General features: G+C 54.6%; 1 protein-coding gene across 3 annotated transcripts in view; it reads left to right on the forward strand.

Annotated features, from left to right (window-relative positions):
* LOC129736832 (uncharacterized) overlaps positions 1-18708 on the forward strand; it is a 126591-nt gene that overhangs the window by 15678 nt on the left and 92205 nt on the right. Inside the window, exon 4 of one of the 3 annotated variants that reach the window (XR_008733914.1) lies at positions 1879-2436. The exons of 1 other annotated variant lie outside the window; for it this stretch is intronic. The gene's annotated coding sequence lies outside the window, so the exon portion shown is untranslated. Of the gene's footprint in view, positions 1-1878; positions 2437-18708 lie in introns of those variants that run through there. One more of the 3 variants, XR_008733913.1, reaches the window with a different exon arrangement.

The raw sequence follows: 18708 nt of genomic DNA on the forward strand, positions 1-18708 counted from the left end.
GCTGGGTGCAGGCTGCGGGGCCTGGTGCGGGCCTGGTGCAGGCTGGGTGCAGGCTGCGGGGCCTGGTGCGGGCCTGGTGCAGGCTGCGGGGCCTGGTGCGGGCCTGGTGCAGGCTGGGTGCAGGCTGCGGGGCCTGGTGTGGGCCTGGTGCAGGCTGCGGGGCCTGGTGCGGGCTTGGTGCAGGTGGGTGCAGGCTGCGGGGCCTGGTGCAGGCTGCGGGGGCGCGGTGGCTCCCCAGGGCTCGGGGCTCAGTGCAGGCCACCGCACCGTGCTGACACCAACGCCATGCGAGTGCCGCCCTTTTGAAGTCTGACACCCGGGATTTTCCCCACCCACTAGGAGGACTGAAGACAAAAAAGAGCAGGAAAGAAAAAAGGGGGGGAGCCCTCCAAAATGCCGTGAGGGCTTGTCGAGGAGGCAGAAGTTGAGAGGGGCTGCGGGGGAGGGCTCAGCGCGCCTGGCCGGCCCTGAGGCACCAGCGCGGGCAGGTTCAGCCCCACAGCCTCCTGGTGCTGGGCTGAGCCGCACTTGCCTGGCAGAGCACATGGGGGTTGGCACAGGCAGCAGGGGAGGCGAGAAAAGGGCTTGGTGTGTGATGGCTGCAAATTGTGCCCCTTCTTGCAGTTCCCCACCCCCCATTCCCAGCTGCATCCCAACCTCAGGTGAATCAAGAGGGGCCCAACCCTGGGCAAATCAAGACAGCCAGGATCTGGCCCCACTGATGTAAAGGTTGGAGGATTAAGCTGCCTTAAACACCAAAGCCTTGCTCTGCCTGTCAGACAGATACCCCAGGGGCAGACTGGAAGGGTGTGGAGTGGAGGCTTTACTCTGCAGAAGTAGGATGGGAACATTTACTGGTCCTGCCTGTTTGGTTTAGCACTCCTGGCTGAGGCTTGGATGATCCAAAAGGGAGCTTGATCTGAGATGCGAGGATATAAGTTGTTATTATTTAAAACTTCTAAAGCCTGAAGCTACAAAGCTGTAACTTGGGACACAGGGTTGGATGTGATGCCTGTTTGTGGAGGGTTGTGCTCGTGCAGCTCCAAATGAGACCTGCAAAAGCAATGACGGGATCCCACCCTGTCCCTTGCCTCCACCCAGCTCTAAGGCTCAGCTTTAGGTTTGAAGTCAAAGCTTTAGGTGGTTGAAGCTGGGTGCCTTTGGATCCCCAAACCCAGGCTTGACTCACACCTAGGGTACAGTGTGTCCTCATCTCTGGAGAGAAATGGATGTTATGTGTGGCTGACTGTAGCCAGACAGGTCCTGCTAGTGATGGAGGATCTGCTGGACCCTGCCAGAGCTTGGAACAACACCTGCACCTGTGTGAAGTGATGCTTGGCCCAGCTTGTCCTTCGGTGCCATGAAAAGTGGCAAAAAGGGAAATTCGAATCCTCTGTACCATGCTCTACCCTGTCTGGGGCAGGGGGAGGGGGCCTGGAGGGGAGTGTATTCTTGCCAGAGCTGCTCTCACCACGAGTGACCTTACCAGGAGAAGGGGCTGAATGCTGGCAGCACATGCAGAAGGAGAGGGATATGTGACCAGATGGTGTGAGATGTCCCAGCAGGAGCTCACAGCACTTCAAAACAGCCACCCTTTCTGTGGGGTGTCATGGGGAATACTTGCAGCTCCTGGAGCTGCTGATATCTTCTGTTCCTCATCACCCATGGCAGCAGTGTCAGGACTGTGCCAAGCTTTGTATCTAGGTGGCCTTCACTTGGTGAAGTGAGCTCACCCATCCAAGGCAGGAGGAAAGACGCTTTGTAGTCTAGAGGTGGCTGGGGCTTGGCTGTATTGTTACCCCAAAAGCTTGAGTCCCTTCATCTTCCCTCCCTCTTGTCCATGCGTGGCCACCCTAAGACTCTTCCCTCTTGTTGCAGGCAGTGGGGTTCAGCCTTGTGATTTTGACCCTCTGAGTGTCAGGGTTGACTTCTCCTTTGGGATCTTGCAACCTGCTGCAGAACAGAGCAACTGCTGAAGGTGTCCTGCCCTTGGCACTGCAGCCATGCCAGATGCTGAGGTCTGGAGAGCAGCACTGAAATCACTATTTCAGCTAGAGCTGCTTGCTCCTACCCTCGTGGGAGGGATCCACGTACCAGTTGCTGGCTGCAAGAGCTGTGTGACTGCACAGCTGAAGGAGAGAGCTGCTGGGATGCCTACCAGAGGGGAATGGTGAGCTTTGCCCTTGCTCTTGATCCCAGGGCTGCGAACCTCAGAATAACGGAAGGAGGTAGCTGTTCCACCAACAGGGTACAATAAATGTGCCAGGATCCTGCTACTAAACACCCGTGTTTTGTGTGAGGGGAGACTGCTTTGAGGTAGTATGTAGGCAACTGCTGTCTCTGTGCCATGGGTGCGCTGCTTTAGGATCCTGGTCCATGCTGCTGGCATGCTGCAGAAGAGGGGAGCTGATCTGGGGAAGGCTGCCTGCACTTGGCAGATGGGTTGAAATAGAAGGAGTCTCTTCCAAGACAGCCCTTGATGGAAATCAGCCTTGCACAGCTCTGGGGGTGGGCTGTGGGGGTGAAGGTTTGGGAGATGATATGCATGGTGGCTGCTAAATTTAGGAGGAGATCATTTTGTTGGTTATCTCCTTGCCTGGTGTGCTAGATCATGTCCATAGCTCATAGCCTGGTCCTGACGAGTTCTGTGGTGCCTGTCTGTGTCCATGCATGGGAGGAGATTCTACCCCTCCACCTCCCCCTGCATCCTTGAGACCTTTAATCTTTCATGCTGTCTAAACCAATCCCCTTGGGGAAGGAGATGGTTAATTAGCCCCTTCTCCCCCTGCTCCTCACTGCCTGTGTTTCCCAGACCCTGCTAGCTGGTGACCCCCTCTGCAATGTGTCTTCGAAGCTTGTTATCTGCCCTGTGCAGATTTCCCTGGCAGGAACAGGAGGTGATGCTGCAAAGGCTCCAGCTCCCATCACAAGTGTCTGCCAAGGCGCAGGGAGCTCTTCCCAGCCTGGCCTGGCTTGCGAAGGTGTTGGGGCTGTTCCCTGAGCTCAGATCCCAGAGGAGGTCAGGAGGACATTGTCCCCAAGCAGTGCTGGTCCTGAGATGGTGCAGTACCTGAAGGGGATGGCCTCTGCTGTGCTCCTCTTCAAACTGGGTGGGAGACATCCCTTGCTATGGTGGCACTGGCACCTGGAGATGAAGCAGGATCCTTAAACGATGGGCTGCTTTAGGGCTTTCCCTCCCTTTCTCTGGGGGATGCTGGTTCTTCTCTGGCCTTGCCTGATGTGCTGGAAGGCTCAGCTTTTTGCAGTTGGGCCCTATGTGAAAGTAATCCCAATGAAGGTAAAGAAAAACACGCTCACCTGGAGCTCCCAGCTGGCCTTCTGCCTGGGGGAAGGTGAGGGGGTGCTGCCTGCCTTGCTGAGGCTGTAAAAGGAGGGGGGGAAGGAGAGGGGACTGGATCCATAGGTGAGGGAGCACCCAGGCTCACCAGCGAGCTGCTGCATGTGCAGGAACTGCTGATCCTGCAAACAGGACTGTCACCATCTCTCTTGTGTGTTCCTCCCGGTGGCATGGGGCTGCGTGTGCGTGCATGCAGCGGGGCACCCATGCCTCTTGTGTGTGATGCGGAGGTAAAACAGCTCTGCTTTCCCTAGGCGAGGCTGTGCTTCAGGCTCTGGTGTGGAGAATGGGGTGCCTGGGAGAGGAGTGCTGCTGGTGGGCTGCTCCCCCTCCATGCCAGGGTTAACCTCCTCCAGCAGTGTCTCATGTGGCTGGGATAGATCTGCCTTCTGCAGCTGGGGTAGGGGAAGGAAGGAGGAAGCTAGTTGTGCAATCGTTCATAGAAATAAAATGTGAAAGGAGTGGGAACACGGCAGTGCAGAGGAGCTCATCTTCAGGAGGAACCCGTGTGCTACCTGCACTGGGTCCATCAGCCTTCTCCTAGGTCCAGGCACTGAGCACGGCGCTGCTGAAATGCAGGGAGTGATGTCCCTTGAACCCCTCCCGCCCTCTCCCCATGCAGCATGGCTGAAGGTTTGCAGTAAAACCAAAAAATGCCGTGCCCTAGAACTGTGCTCGCTGCCAACTTCTCTTACCAGACCCTGTGCTTTTGCCCAAAGCCGGTAGCTGTGAGGATGGAGATGGGGAGAACAGACTGGTGTTACGCTGCTCTCTCGCCTGCAGCCTGTTTGCATTCATGATTGGATCCATGCATTAAAGTGCTTTGAGCTCCTTGTTACCAAAGTGCAGACTCTGATTTTAACGAGGCACCCGTGGGAGCCAGGACTGGGAGAGACGAACCGCCGTCCTGCTGAACCGAGGCAGAGCTTGACAACAGGCACCGCTGCCTGGAAACGGTGGGCAAAGGCTTTATTGACCACTGGAGGTCACTTTTTCAATAATGCAGTACAATCCAACTTTATTTTGTCAGTACCTTTCATGCAGGCTGCTTCCGAGCTGCTCAGCAGACTCAATGCAAAGGGAGGGAGAGGAAAGACTTCTTGAGCTGGGGAGGAGGAGGCTGCTCAGCAGCGTGGGGTGCAGAGCAGAAGCTCTCGTGCTTCAGCAAAGAGGTAGAGGAGGAGAAGAGCAGAAAGTGAAGCAGCCTGGATGCTGCTCCCCTGTGCTGTAGATACATCTTCAGGCTCTTAAGCAAACGAGTGTGTTTGGCCCTGGGGGGGCTGGAGGAAGGGTGGAGGAGGCAGGAGGGTGCAGGGGAGGGATGGCAGGTTGGCACAGGCAGGGCTGGGTGCTGTGTGGGGAAGGTCAGCATGTGTTTCTCACCTGGAGACAGTCAGTTGGGAAATGAAGGCCCTACAGTAGCATGGTCAGAAATCCAGCTTGCTGCAGCTGTTTGCTTCTCCGAGAGTGAAGGAGCTTCAGAAACCCTGTGATTTGAGCTCACAGAAGAGCTCAGACCTGGGCAGGCTCAGGCCATATCTGAGCCAGGAATTGTGCCTGAATTGTGTTCCTTTGCTCCCTGCATGGTGCCAAGCTGTTCCTGGGAGGGTACTGTGACCTCCTGTCTGCTCCACACATAGAGGCAAGGTTTCTGCCCAGGCTGATGCCCCATGAGGGCTTGGCCAGGTCCCTCCTTCCTTGCCCTCTGCAGGCAAAACCCTGAATGCTGTCCTTGGACAAGATGAGCTCTGGGGGCCTGTGAGAGAGTGTCTTTGGACACCCCAAAATCCCATGCAGGAGTGAGAAGGGACATGCTAGGACTCTCTGATGCCAACAGCTGCTGCTTTTGCAAAAGAACCGGGGGAGTTTCTGTGCTGGGGAGGAGCAGAGTTCCCAAGCACAGGAAAGGGTGGAGATTGGAGGTGGAAAACCCAGCAAAAAGTCTTTGCTAAGGAGTGGGCAGCCATGGTTGGTGCATGAGCTCTTCTGTCAGGCTGCAAGCTTCCCTTGCATGGTGACACGTGGTTTTCAGACCTGCTGTTTGGGCTGAGTGGCTTGGGGTGCTGGACATGCCTGCCATGGATGTTACCTGTGGGAAGGGCACCACTCATGTGGCAAACCTTTCTGGAAGTCTTCTGGCTCCCCTTGAGTTCACAGTTCACAGTTCACAGCCCACAGTCTTGGCTGCCCCACAGGCAAGGCTGAGCCCCGTTCACAGATAGCAGCCTGGGGACAAGGTGCAAGTGATGACCCAGCCCACCCCACCCCCTTTCAAGCAGCACTAGGGCCATGAATACAGGATATTTGCAGGTGAGTGCCTGGACACATTGGGTCCCAGGAAGAGGACAGACTGGTGGGCTTGAACAGAGCATCGAGGGTCTGATCCAGAGCCTTGAGGCCTTGCTGGTTCAGAGGTGTGCAGGGAACAGGCTTGTTTGGTTTGCAGATCCCTCTGCCTCACTTCCCGTTGCCTCCTGTTGCTCCCATGCTGCCTATTTTCTTCTGTCTGAATCCTTGCTCTGCCCTTTCTCTGGCAGGAATGCAAACGTTAACCTCTATCCACTGTGTTTTGGGGTCTCCTTGCTCTGTGCCTCCAGCGTCTTCTGACTACCCAGTCCTAAATTCTCCGCTTCTGACCAGGAAAGGGGAGGTGTCCTCCTGCCTCGCCTGAGCCTGTTGGAGCTGCTTGAAAGGACTGTGGGGTTTCAGCAGGACTCCGAAGCCCAGAGGCATCTGGCTTGGCACTGGCGGAATTCAGTCTTCTCATGTTTCTTTTTGCTATGCTGGAAGTCGGTTGGGAAGCTGGTCATGCCCGTTCCACCATGTGGGAACCACTTTTCCCTGCTGCCCTTTGGGGACCTGGCATTCAGGCTTGCCCAGGGCCATGAGCAGCCACAGGTGGCCTGGAGAGTCCTTGTGTCCAGCCTGCAAACCCCCAAAGTAGATGATAGCGTTGGCTCTTGTGATGTTGCATGCTCAACTTGCGATTCCCTGAGTGTTAATTCTGGAGTAGCTGGTTCAGACAGTGATGTTTCCATCATCACCAAAATGAGCAGATCTGGATTTTTTGGCTAAAAATATTGCAATTCCTTTTTGAGAAGTGGGAAAGGAACCACTGGTTTTCACATCTATTTCTTCTACAGCTCGGGGAGGAAGAGTCAGGGTTTGCATGGAAATGTCAGTGTTGTGCTCGGAGAACCTGGGTCTGCACAGGGGCAGAGAATCACTGCCGTGCTGCAGCCACTCTCCCCAAATTGCTGTGGGACCCGGATGCACACAAGGATTGTGAGCATTTAACTACTACAGCAGATGGGACTCAAGACTCAGAGCAAATATTTAAAGATCCAGTTTTATAAAGCCACTTTTTTGGCCTATAAACCACCCACCCCGCAGCTCCCAGTGCCGATTGCTGTGAACTCCACTGTTTGCTGCTCCTGCTGCTCAGCCCCACAGCCAACACGCTGCCTTAGTTTGGTGCTGGATTTTTCTCCTTTTCCCTCAGCCCCAGGGTTTTATTTTATTTATTTGTTTGTTCTATTTATGGAAGGGATTTTCCTGCTCTTGGCAGAGCAGAATGGGAAGTGATTGCTCTAGCAAGGGAGGCTGTATACTGCTCGCTGCCTGGCCCCATCCCTCTCTCCTTGCTGCTCTTGCAACAGTTTTTACCATCTTGGCTGCTGTTGCTGGAGCTGCAAATGTTGAATATCTAGTGCTGGAGGCAGGAGCACTCCCTTCCTTTGGTTCCTCCCAGCCCCTGCTCAAGGACAGCCTGGAAGATGGGGACAGGGCGATGCTGTTGGCAGGGAACTCTGGGTCCCTTTTATCCCCCGTTGCCACCCTATGGGGTTCCCGGGATCGGACAGACTCCAAGGCTCAGTAATATGTGGCCAGATCACGGTGGATGTCTTCCTGCTGCCTCAGATTCATCTTGCAAAAGGCTGAACTGAGGAACATGTCTCCAGGAGGTGGCAAAGCTGGGATCTCGTGTCCCCTTTCACCCTAGAATGCGTCAGGCACAAGTGTCGGGTTCCCAGAAATTATCCTCGACTCGTTTACACAGCATGGAGTGGTTGCCGGTTTGTTCTTCCCTTTGCTGCTTTGTCTTTCAGCCTGGGTTCTGTGCAGCCAAGAACTGACGTGGCTGCTAACACGGGCAGCTCTGCTCCTGAATGAGCAAAAGAAAAATAAATAGCATCTCAAATTGCAGCTTGTGTGCAATGGGCCAGATTTCTGTTCTCTTTCCAGCCCTGCAACTCAGGGTGTAGTTACTTCTGACTTGCATCTGGAGTGAAAGCAAGATGGTAATTGGGCCCAGGGACATTTTGGGATAGACCCAATTTAATCTCCCAGTGCTTCCATTTCTGCCTTGTATTAAACCCTGCTCAAACTCTCCTAGGAGAGTTGCTAACAGAACTCACTGGTGTCTCTGTGGTGCTTTGAGATCCTCAGATGCGAGTGGTTACAGAAGCCTTTAATAGCACTTAACTCCTCTGGAACGAAGTCCAAAGCAAGGGGAAATTCACAACTGATAAGAAAAACCATGTTGGTGTGCTGGGTTAAACCCAGCATTATGCCCTCTAATTATGTAGTGGTGGCCTAGGCTGCTGGAGTAACCGGTGAAGGCAGGACGGTTGTGCTCGGCTGGAGGGAATGAGGGCTTGATTTAGTGCCTGTTGAGATCAAGGGGCCTTTGATTTCAATGGGTATTGAATTAGGCACTGCAATATCAAATAGGCTAATCAGATAATAACTCCAGATCGTCTGACACAGATTCGTGTCCCTGAGTTGGGGCAGGTGGAATAAATTGGGCAGCCAGCTGGGCGAGGCTGCATGAGCTGGCAGGCTGATGGCGTGTCCCTAATGAAACGGGATGTCCGGTAACGGATTGCTGGTAAAGATGGTCTGGTAGCTGTGGTGGAGTGTGGGCCAGGCATCGTCCCTCCATGCCCAGAGATCCAGCGTGCCCCTCTCCCACCCTGTTCCTGGGTGGGAGCTAGCACAGAGGCTGGTGTGCAGGACAGTGGGTAGAGGAGCTAAAGACGGAGAGTCATTTGGGGTGAACTTGCATTGTTAAGTCCATGCTTCCAAGCTTTTACAGGCTTCCTGTGAGAAAGGATGTGTGGGGTTTTTTTCCCCCTTTGCAGCCCTTGGTGCGTCAAGCCAGCATGTGGAATTGTTTCTGCGCTCCCCTAAATGGGGATATTGGGCACAGCAAGAGGCATGCTATAAAGGGAAGGATGTGCTGATGCTTGTGGTGGGCTGACCCTGGCTGGGTGCCAGGTGTCCACCAAAGCTGCTCCATTGCTCCCCTCCTCAGCTGGGCAGGGGAGAGAAAATACAGTGAAAGGCTCATGGGTAGAGATAAGGACAGGGAGAGATCACTCACCAATTACTGTCACAGCTAAACAGACTTGACTTGGGGAAATCAGTTTAATTTATTACCAATTGAATCAGAGTAGGATAATGAGAAATAAAACCAAATCTTAAAACACGTTCCCCCCCCCCCCCCCCCCCCCTTCTTCCCAGGCTTAACTTATGTCCTGATTTCTCTCCCTCTTCCCATCAGCAGTGCAGGGGCTGGGAGTGGGGCTGTGCTCAGTCCCTCACGCGCTGTCCCTGCTGCTCCTTCCTCTTCAGGGGGAAGCTCCTCACACTCTTCTCCAGCCCCAGCCTGGGGTCCCTCCCATGGGTGACAGTCCTCCACAAACTGCTCCAGTGTGAGCCCTTCCCGTGGGCTGCAGTTCTTCACACACTGCCCCAGCCTGGGTCCTTCCCACAGGCGCAGTGCCCCAGGCTCAGCTGGCCCCAGTGGGGGTCCCCGCGGGGTCCCCAGCCCTTCCCCAGCCTGGGCTTCTCTCCATGGGGCCACCGGCCCTGCTGGGACCTGCTCCAGCGTGGGCTGCCCACAGGTCATAGCCTCCTTTGGGCAGCCCCCTGCCCTGGTGCAGGGTCCTCCCGGGGCTACAGGTGGGGATCTGCTCCACTGCTAACCTCCATGGGCTGAGGGACAGCCTGCCTCACCAAGGTCTTCATCATGGGCTGTCAGGGAATCTCGGCTCTGGCGCCTGGAGCACCTCCTGCCCTCCTCCTGCACTGATCTGGGTGTCTGCAGAGTTGTTGCTGTTGCATATTGTCACTCTTCTCTTTGGCTGCAATCCTCTGGTTTTGTGGTGGTTTTTTTCCTTCCTTGAAGATTATCCCAGAGGCACTACCACCATCGCTGATGGGTTTGGCCTTGGCCAGCAGTGGGTCTGTCTCAGAGCTGGCTGGCATTGGCTCCATTGGACACAGGGGAAGTTTCTAGAAGCTCCTCATAGAAGCATGTAGCCCTGCTGCTAACCCAAACCTTGCCGCACAAACCCAATGCAATGTTCCTCATTGATGTTAAGTCTCCAAGGTGCCTGTTTGCAGGGTTGTCCTGAGGCTTGAGCTTTCTGATCCTGGATCTGGCTATGCTAGCAGGAAACTCATCCTGTAGTGTGGGGCATGGTCCCTTTTCCAGGATCCCCAGGGAATTTTACACTGCTCTTGCAGGAACATGAGAGATTTGCAATGTCCTCGATCTCTCCTGCTCAGTACCTGTGGCTCACTCACTGGGGTTCTTGACTGTTTTCCATTTGGCAGCACTTGGGAAAGCGTGTGGTGCAAAGGGCAGGGGGGAGGTATTTTGGGGGGTGGGGGTACATATCTACAGAGATTGTAGCATCACCCACATCTCTGCTACTAAATCTGTCTAGTGATGTGGCTGCTCTGCTGGGAAAGTGGTGGCTGCTGCAATGTGGCCAGCTCTGAAGCAGCTCCTCCAGCAAATGCCTGAAGCCCAAGCCCAAGGTCTCACCTCATTTCTGGCCTTGTAGATGAAAGACTCTGGATGTGCTGCTTTTCAGGGGCTGGAGCCTGCAAAGTCTGATTCCTCCGACTTTGTCTAGCAGTTGGGTTTTAAACCATGAGCTCTAATTCTGAAACTTGTTCTGTTTTGTATCCCTGTGGTTAGGGGAAAAAAGTTGTAGTATCTTGCTCTGTGTGTGTTGTACAATGTCTAAGCAGAGTTTGCACCCCAGCGCATCCCACGATTGCTCTCTGTGGCTGCAGGAATGTTATCTCTGAGGTCTCCACCTGTCCCAATAAACTTGGCTGGAAGTGGGTCAGTAGGTTTAAAAGTTTTGGGGGGATATGTTGTGATCATATCAGCATCACACCATAAAAGAAGCAGGCTGAAGTCAAATTCAAGGCAACAACGAAAAATTGGAGAGGAACCGAGAGAAGAGGCAGCGGATCAGCAGATGCAGAAATGACTCTGGGTCCTGTCAAGTGTGTTGCCAGTGTTAAATGCTGAGCAGAATATAGTGTCTGAGTGATCAGATCACTGGGTATCCCCTCTGGACAGGGAGACCCTGGGTTGAATATTTCTTCAGTGAATCATCTTCTGGAGCTGTCATAGTGGAGATCTGGCATGGGGTTATTGCTATGTCTGACTGGCTGCTGGAGGTGACATTGCTTCCAGGCTATTTGGGCAAAACTACTTGAAGAAGACATATAAATAGCATCATCCGGCTCTCTGCTACTAAAGCTCTGTTTCCCGGATGCTCGGATTCAGCAACAGCAAACAGAACCCTTCTGGGATGGCGTGAGCATCCAGAGCTGGGGTTTTCAGTGGAAGGGGCAACCAGACGGGCTTTGGCAGAAGCATGCTCTGCTGGTGGTGTCTCCAGCAGGCCTGGGGGAGACCAGCCCACAAAACTTGCTTCACAAAAGCATCTCCTGAATTTGCAAGGCCCATGAAGCATTCTTCCCACCTTCAGCAGCATGTGGCTGTTTTGCTAGGTCCTTCTCTGTGAGCAGAGAGGTGGGTCACTGGCAGCCAAAACCATAAGAAGTCAATGCAGGGGAAAGAGCCAACTGCTAAATGACCTTCATGAAAGATGCCGAAGAGCCTGTGTGGCACAGGGAGGTGTCAGGCCCATATGAGAGGAACCCTGTGAGGAGAGCCTGCAAAGGAGACAGTCCAATTAGATATTTTTTTTGCCTTGGCTTTTTCCTTTAATCCATCACAGAGACTCTTCCACAGTGGGGTACAGACGTGAGGACTGTCTTGTGTTGCAAGAAGAACATGGTGGGAGGGAGAGCACCATGCAGCTCTCATGCTGATGTGATGGGCTGTTCTCTCCTGGGTCTGGTTTGGGAACATGCGAGGAAGAGGTACCTGCTGTCCCTCTCCCTTGCTTTGGGGAGCCATGTGTCAGCTGTAGGTGGTTGTGGGGACTGCTCGGCTGCATTCTTCATTTGGGATCACTTGAAACGGGCTATGTGGACAGCATGAGAGTTGCAGATGCTCCATTTGAAAAGATGTAGAATTACTGGGAGGGGGAGTGGGTTTAAATTGTATCTCCTGCAGTAAATCAGCGTGGGGGCATGTGTCTGAGGGAGAATCCAAACCACCCTTTGCTTTACTGGTCCCTGCTCAGGTCTGCCAGCCTCGCACCAGGACAACTGCTATTTAAACACCCATAACATGGTCTCAGGCAGTAAGTAAAGCAGGGCTTGCCTGCTCTGGGCTGCTCTGCGACTTCACTGTTTCAAGTACAAACAGCAAGCTGTTCCTGCGCGTGGGCTACCATCGCTGCCAGGAAAGATATTCTCATTCAGGAGAGAGAAATGAGCTGTGCAGAAAGAAGGCACGTCTTGTATTGATTGGCATCACCTGCCAGTTCAACCAGTACGTGCTGGTACTGCTACATGGGGCTGGCTCAGTAGGTTTGATACGGGGGTGTGTTTGATGCGGGACAAACCCTTTGAACTGTGCTGGTATCAATAGAGAATTGTCCTGGCTGCTGTGGTTAAATTGGTATGGCCGGCCCTGGGTGGGATGCTGCAGTGATTACATGCAACAGGAACAGAGTGAGACACTGCGATGTGACATAGTAGAGGACACAGTCCCTTGCGTGCCATGTTGGTGTCAAAAGTCATCTCCCACTGCTGCTCCCAAGGCATTTTTACCCCTTCTTGCCCAGAAAGAACAATGGCGTAGGGATGCCTTGGGCTGCTTTTTGGGCTTCTTTAGTCTCTTTAATGTTTTTCCTTGGGTGGTGTTTGAAGCTTGCTGCGGATGCTGCCCTCATGCTGCACAAGGCAGGGATTTTTTTCCAGCCCTTTGCTTGCGTCTTTCAGGAGGAAACTCCTGGGAGTTTAAAAAGAAATGTCGACACTGACCTTCCTTTTGGATAATTTCAGCTCCTGGTGGAGGTGCCTGCATGTCGAGCAGAGCCCTTGCCACCTGGGCTGGGCGGAGGGTGCCGGAGCCTCCCCACGCTGCGGCTGCAGCAGCGCCAGGCTGGCAGGGCGCCAGGCGCGGGACGGCTCCATGGGTGCCGCTATCTGCTGCGCATTTGGGCTCTGCTGAAGTGTGTCCGCCCCGATGCCAGCCCATGTTCGGTGGGTCTGGGGTCTGTGTGCACCCACCCTGCAACCCCCTGGCCCACTCCGGAGGGGGGAGCTGCCCGTGGGGGTGCTTTTGCCCCCCACTCAGCGCAGGGGAGCAAGACTGGGGAAGCGGGGAAATGTTAAGCTATGTCTCTGGGGTGGGAGAGGAAAGCTTGATTCCTTTGTGCCCCATTTTGCCGTGTTCCCCCCTCCTCCTGCAACAGCCAAGGAAGCGGGAGCCCTGCACGCTCCCCACAACAGCCCTGGGGAGGGAGGAGACCCCGGCCCAGCCCTGCCTTGCTAGGACGCAGCCCCCTCCTCTCTCTCCCTGCGGAGGGCTGCGGGGTGCCTCGAGCTGGGGGCTGGCAGCCCTGGGCGCTGCCGGGTGTCGGGAGCCCCTGGCCTCACCCCTGAGCTCTGGTCTCCAACAATGGGGCCATTGAGGGGTGGAAGCTGGGGGGGCCGGCTGGGCTGCGGGCTGCGGGTGGGGGCACAGATGAGCCCACTTGTTCCAGCCCAGCCCAGCTACAGCCCAAAATAGGAGCCTGGTGGCCATTCAGAGGCTGGGCCTCTTTGTCTGGAGGCCACGGCTTGTTTGCGCGTGGGGATTCTGTGGAGTATTTATGGCTTGGAGGGGGGGAAGGAAGGAGGGAGCCTGGCAGTTGTGCGAACTTATTTTATTTGGGTTTTGGTGTTAAACAGGCAGGAGTGCTGCTATTTTTATCACTCCCCCACAGCTTCCTATAGGTGCTTACGCTTCCCTGCAGCTGGGCGCCTCTGCCCCAGTGCAGCAGCGAGAGGCGACAGCTGGGCAACAGGGGCGTGGGGTGGAGGGGGGGAAAGCCCCACGGTGGGGTCACGGTGCTCCCGCAAGCCTCAGCCAAGCCAAGTGAGAGGGGCAGAGAGGTGCTGTCAGCAGCTGGTGAAGCCACTAAGCTGTCGGTGTTGCACGTGTTTGCCCGTCTCTGTGCCATCCTGGTCGCTAGTCCCAGGTCCCTCTGTGTCAGCCAGAGCCATCTCCTGCACTGTGGGGTGCATGTGGGTGCCTGCAGACGGTGCTTCCCCATCCTCCTGAGCCAGCCCTGCTCCAAGCCACTTCCCTGGCACTGGATGCTGTCTGACTCTTATAGACACCAAGCATCTGCTGTGCCTGGTTGACTCAAAAAATTGCACCTCTTCCATAGCCGTGCCTGGATGTAAGGGCTCAACCTGAGGTGTCTGAAGAGGTGGTCATGGTTCGAGCCTGCTCTGAGTTGTGCTGCTGAAAGCAGGCGATATGTCTGCATCAGGAGGAGTGTAAAATTAATGCAATGTTTGGATCAGCTCATTAACTAACTGTGTCGGTCCAAACCTTGCCCTTGGAGGCATGTGTGTTGCTGCCAGAGCCATCAGCATAAAGACTCTCCCCAGCACAGCCGGGGATAGGATTTGGCCTGTTTATATTCACAGTGCAAAAAGGACCAAAGGATTAATGACTGATTACTTCTCAGGCCAGTGGGAGCCCTGGGTACCCATCTAGTGTGCAGATAAAATGCAGGGCAGACCAAGACAAAGCTTTGCAACAGAATCCTCCCAATTACCTCACCGATCTCCCCGCACACCGTAAAATGCACCGTCAGCTCTGTAACTGGCTAGCCAGTGCTCAGCCTGGAGATGAAACACCTCCCGACGCTGCTCCAAGCAGCTCTGCGAGGTTTTGGGGAGGAAAGCCTCGATTGTCCCTGCTCTGCCTTGCCCCTCTCCCCGACCTGGGCATCGTTTGGAGGTGGTTTGGCAGAGCCTTGGTTGGTCCCTACCTGCCTGTGCATGTGTCTGAGCATCCTACCGGCCCCCCCAGCGGAGCCTGCGCGTTGGATGCAGTTTCTATGGTTACTGCAGCTCCCGGGCCCGGGAAGAGCAGTTGGATGCTGGAGCTGGCAGGACCGACGTCTCCCTCTGGATCAGCCACTAACTTGACAGGGACTCGGTGTGTGCAGGAGCGACTGAGTGCAGGACAAAGAGAGGAGGAGAGCGGGAGAGAGTGAACCCAGGAGAAAAACCTGGCGTCTGCTGGGTACCGGGGTTGCCCCCAACAGGTTATCCTCTGAACAGGCTTCAAACGGGAACAAAAAGGAGCGGGGGTGGGGGGGGGTGGTGCATAAAAGAAAGGGATGATGAGAAAATTGCAGTTCTAGTGCTCACATGAAGGTGACATTTGTTGTAGCATCTCTAACTGTCGATTCAGGGATCTAAACACATGGAAGTTTTAACTGTTGCCAGAGCCTGGCTATTCTACCCACATTTGTTTTCTCCCAGACCTTCTTTCCTCTTGTTTAATTCTTTTAGGCATTTTTTTCCCTGATAATTTTCTCCCTACACACACAGGTTTCCTCCCCCGTATCTCTATATTCGCCTCCTGTTGGTTAGGCTAAAAGTTTAAGGCACATTTAGCCCTCACCACATGCAGTGTTGCTGCCGCTTGGAAACTGGTGGGACTTTTTTGGCAGTTTTTCCCTGTCACAGCCTTGCTGCCGTGGCTGCGGCAGTGTCCCACTGATGGATGTGAGCACTGAGCTGTCTGCCTGGAGTGCTGGCATGCGTGGGTGCAAACCCAGTTGGGTGTTTGCATCTGCAGTCAGGGACCCCCCTGCCCCATCCTCTCGTCTGTCCTGCCCCAAATACATATGGTGCCTGCCAAATTGGGTTCAACCTCTTTAAGCTGGACTTGCAAAGCCCTTTCTTTCTGGCTCGGCCACTTTGCCTCCTCTAAACTGCTGGCAGACAGGGCAGTGCCTCTGAAACGCGTGTGCTGTAATAGTCATCTTGATCCCTGCTGTTATGGGCAGGGTGTGGGGACAGGAATGAAAATAATTAGGCCAAAGGCTTGGGCGATGAAGGGCTCTCGTCCTGACCTGCTCAGAAGGTAACTGGGAGCACAGGTCTCCCTGTGCTTCCCAGGTGAGGAAGGCTGCTCGCCCAGGGAGCTCTCAGCAAGCCCTGAGCCAGTCAGACTGGCTCTCCCATTTCCCCAGGGCAGCTCTGAGCACTGCGACTGTCAGGTGAGGGGTTGCAATGGGTTACAACTGTCCCTGACTCAGAGAGGAGGGGGAAGGCAGGCAGGGGAAGGATTTGTAGTGTTCTGGCTGTTTGCATGGCTGGCAAGCTGCAAAAAAATCCCTGTAACACCAGGAAACTGCACCCTGCCTTGTGCACCAGGGTGTCTGTAAGCCTGAGCCTCTGGGGTGGAGGAAGGATGGAGCACAAGCGTGAGCTGAGCAGCTCTCCTGGGTTTGCTTTCATTGGGGGCTCTTGCTGCCCCAAAGCAGCGCTGCTGCCTGGCCCTGCCTGCATCAGGTGTGGGGCCAGTGGCTCCCAGGACTGCAGGGGTGGCAAGCCTCTTCCTCATGCAGGGCCAGTCCAGCTCCTTGCCTTCTCTGTGCAGAGGAGAGGCAGCAGTGCCTGCGGAGACGTCGCATGACTTATCCCAAGCTGTGGCCTAGTTTTGAGTCACTGCCCTTCCCGGCCTGTTTGGCCCTTTCCCCTCACCTGCCCACATGTTCCCATCACCACTCATGTTCCTGCCCTATGCTGGGGCTCTTCACAGGGCTGAGACCTGATTTACCAGGCAGAACATCCCCGACTGGTTGGCTGGGCGCATTCCCAGGTCTTGGGCAAGTTTGGGGATGCTTCTTCCACTGGAAAGGCTCCCTCCTCCCAAGAGCATCTGTCTCTGCAGCTGGATGGGAACCAAAGGCCCATGGTCCTGATGGAGCCAGTGCAAAGCTGGGCTGGATGCAGTGAGGATCAGCTCCATCTTGGGACTTCCCAAGTCCCAGCAGAGGATCTGAGGGTAATGTCTGTGGCAGCACGGGGCACTGTGTAAGAACCCACATCAAAAGTCATCAGCTCATGTACCAAAAACTTTCAGCCACCTTTTGGGGCAAAATAGCCTTTTTTTCCTTCATTGCCTGGTGTTTTCTTCAGGTTGTGGAAAGGCTGATGGAAGCCAAGGCAGAAATGAGCTTGCACCTGAGTGAGCCTAGTCTGTTTTTTCCCAAGGGCAAGGAAGCTGTTGATGCTGGAGTGGGTTAGTGGCACAGGCTGTCAAGCAGAGAGTCTCGTGGAGGTAGTGCAGTCCCACAGAGCAGAGTAACACTGACAAAGCTGGAGCTGGGGCTATACTGCAGCTGTGTTTCTATAGGGGCAATGCTATGGAGGTGCCTGAGGGGACGTCACAGCATCTGCAGCAGTGCTGGATGCTTTGCTGGTGCAGGACCTGCCAATGATTTGCCTCACTTGTCTTGGGTTCTGTGTTCTGCCTTAGCAGGGCTAGTGATGGATGCTCTGGCCCTGGCAGCCAGCATGTTCCTTCCAGCGGTTCCCAGGCCGCTGCCATCACTGGAGATGTTAGCAGGAGGCAGAGGACAGGGTGTTTGCAGGCTCCAGCTCTCTGAATCACCTGCTCAGCCCTTTGGTTGCCGGGACTTGCAGCTGCCTAAGCTGTGTTTACCCTTCCCCAATCCTTTTTCTCCCTTTTCCCCAGGCAGATTAAAGCCAGACAAGAAAGGGCAGATGCAGCTCCCCCTGGACAAGTTGCTGCAGGTGAGAGGCACTGCTTGGCATGCACACCTGAGCCACCTGGCCTGCCTGCTGTATTAACCATTTTGTGAAAGCAGGAGCAGCGCTGCAGTGGCACAGGGCAGCTCACCAGGGGATGCGCGGGAGCAGGGACTGGGGGATGCTTTGGGGAGACAGAACAGCCCCAGCAAGAATCCTCTTCCCGCGGCTGCAGATGTCAAGCAGGGTCACTCCTAGTCTGGATCTGGCTCACGGCGGTCTTTGGAAATGGGGCATCAGGCCCATAGTTTTCGTATTTCCCTTATTCCTGCTTTACACCTCGCAGAAGGGAGCCCCTGGGGAATCAGGTCCATCTGGGAGTGGGGATAGCAGGCAGACTTACACATGCTGGGCAGCGAGCAAAGCATTTTGCATCACTGGGTCTGGGCAAGACATGCCGGGTCTGCTCCTGGCCCAGCGTGTTGAAAGGCTTGTGTCTCCTCAGCTGAGCTGGACCCAGACCAGTCCCCATAAGAGGTGTGTCCTGGCTTGATGTTGAAACTGGCCTCCCTGGAGGGCATCACGCTCCCCAGATGGGATCATGACTGCAATGCTGTCCACGTGCTTTCCTTGGGTTTCAGTGCAGTAGCAAGAGCGGCCTCTCGGAGCTGGGTGCAGGTCTTCTATCTGCAGGAAAGCTGCCTGGAAAGTAGCCTGGTTTTCTGAAAGAACAAAACTTTTACTAAAAATAAGACTTTCCCCTCCAATCTGTTTTCCTTGTCATGAAGGAGCCACTCTGCTGAAGGAAATGAAACCTAGGTTTAGTTCCATGTTCTGAGAAATGTTTGAAATACCATGGAGAACATCTCTGGATTGGTTTTGAGCCCAGCCAAAGGGCAAAAACTCTTGATTGATTTATATTTCAAACCTCTCTTACCCTACTTATCTGCCTGGAGCTCCAAATTCCCAAAGTGCCTAGCTCCAAGGAAGGGAGTATTTTGCACGTGGGCTAATTTGGGTTAAATTCAAGGCTGTTTTTATTTGCTTCAGGCAAATGTCATTGGGCTCCTTTTGGTGTCACTTTGCTGTTCTCAAGTAGGTTCCTGGAGAAACAGTAGGAAAGCAGAACATGTACATACACCTCCAAAGCACTCGGGTATTTCCAAGTGATGCAACTTCAGATTCCTTCCCCCCCTCCCCCCCTTCCCCTTTGCTTCAAAACCCTTTTCTGGCCTCAAAGATCAGCTTGGGGTTTGGGGTTTTGTGGGGTTTTTTTTGTTACCGTTTTAGACTTCTTGAGGCAGAGCTTTGCCTGGCAGGAGGAGGTGGGCAGCCCCGGAGCAAGGGTGGTGCAGGCAGGGTGGCTGGGAAGGGAGACACTGACCCTTCAGGGC

This window comes from Falco cherrug, chromosome 9, assembly GCF_023634085.1.
Source record: "Falco cherrug isolate bFalChe1 chromosome 9, bFalChe1.pri, whole genome shotgun sequence".
NCBI classification, from domain to species: domain Eukaryota; kingdom Metazoa; phylum Chordata; class Aves; order Falconiformes; family Falconidae; genus Falco; species Falco cherrug.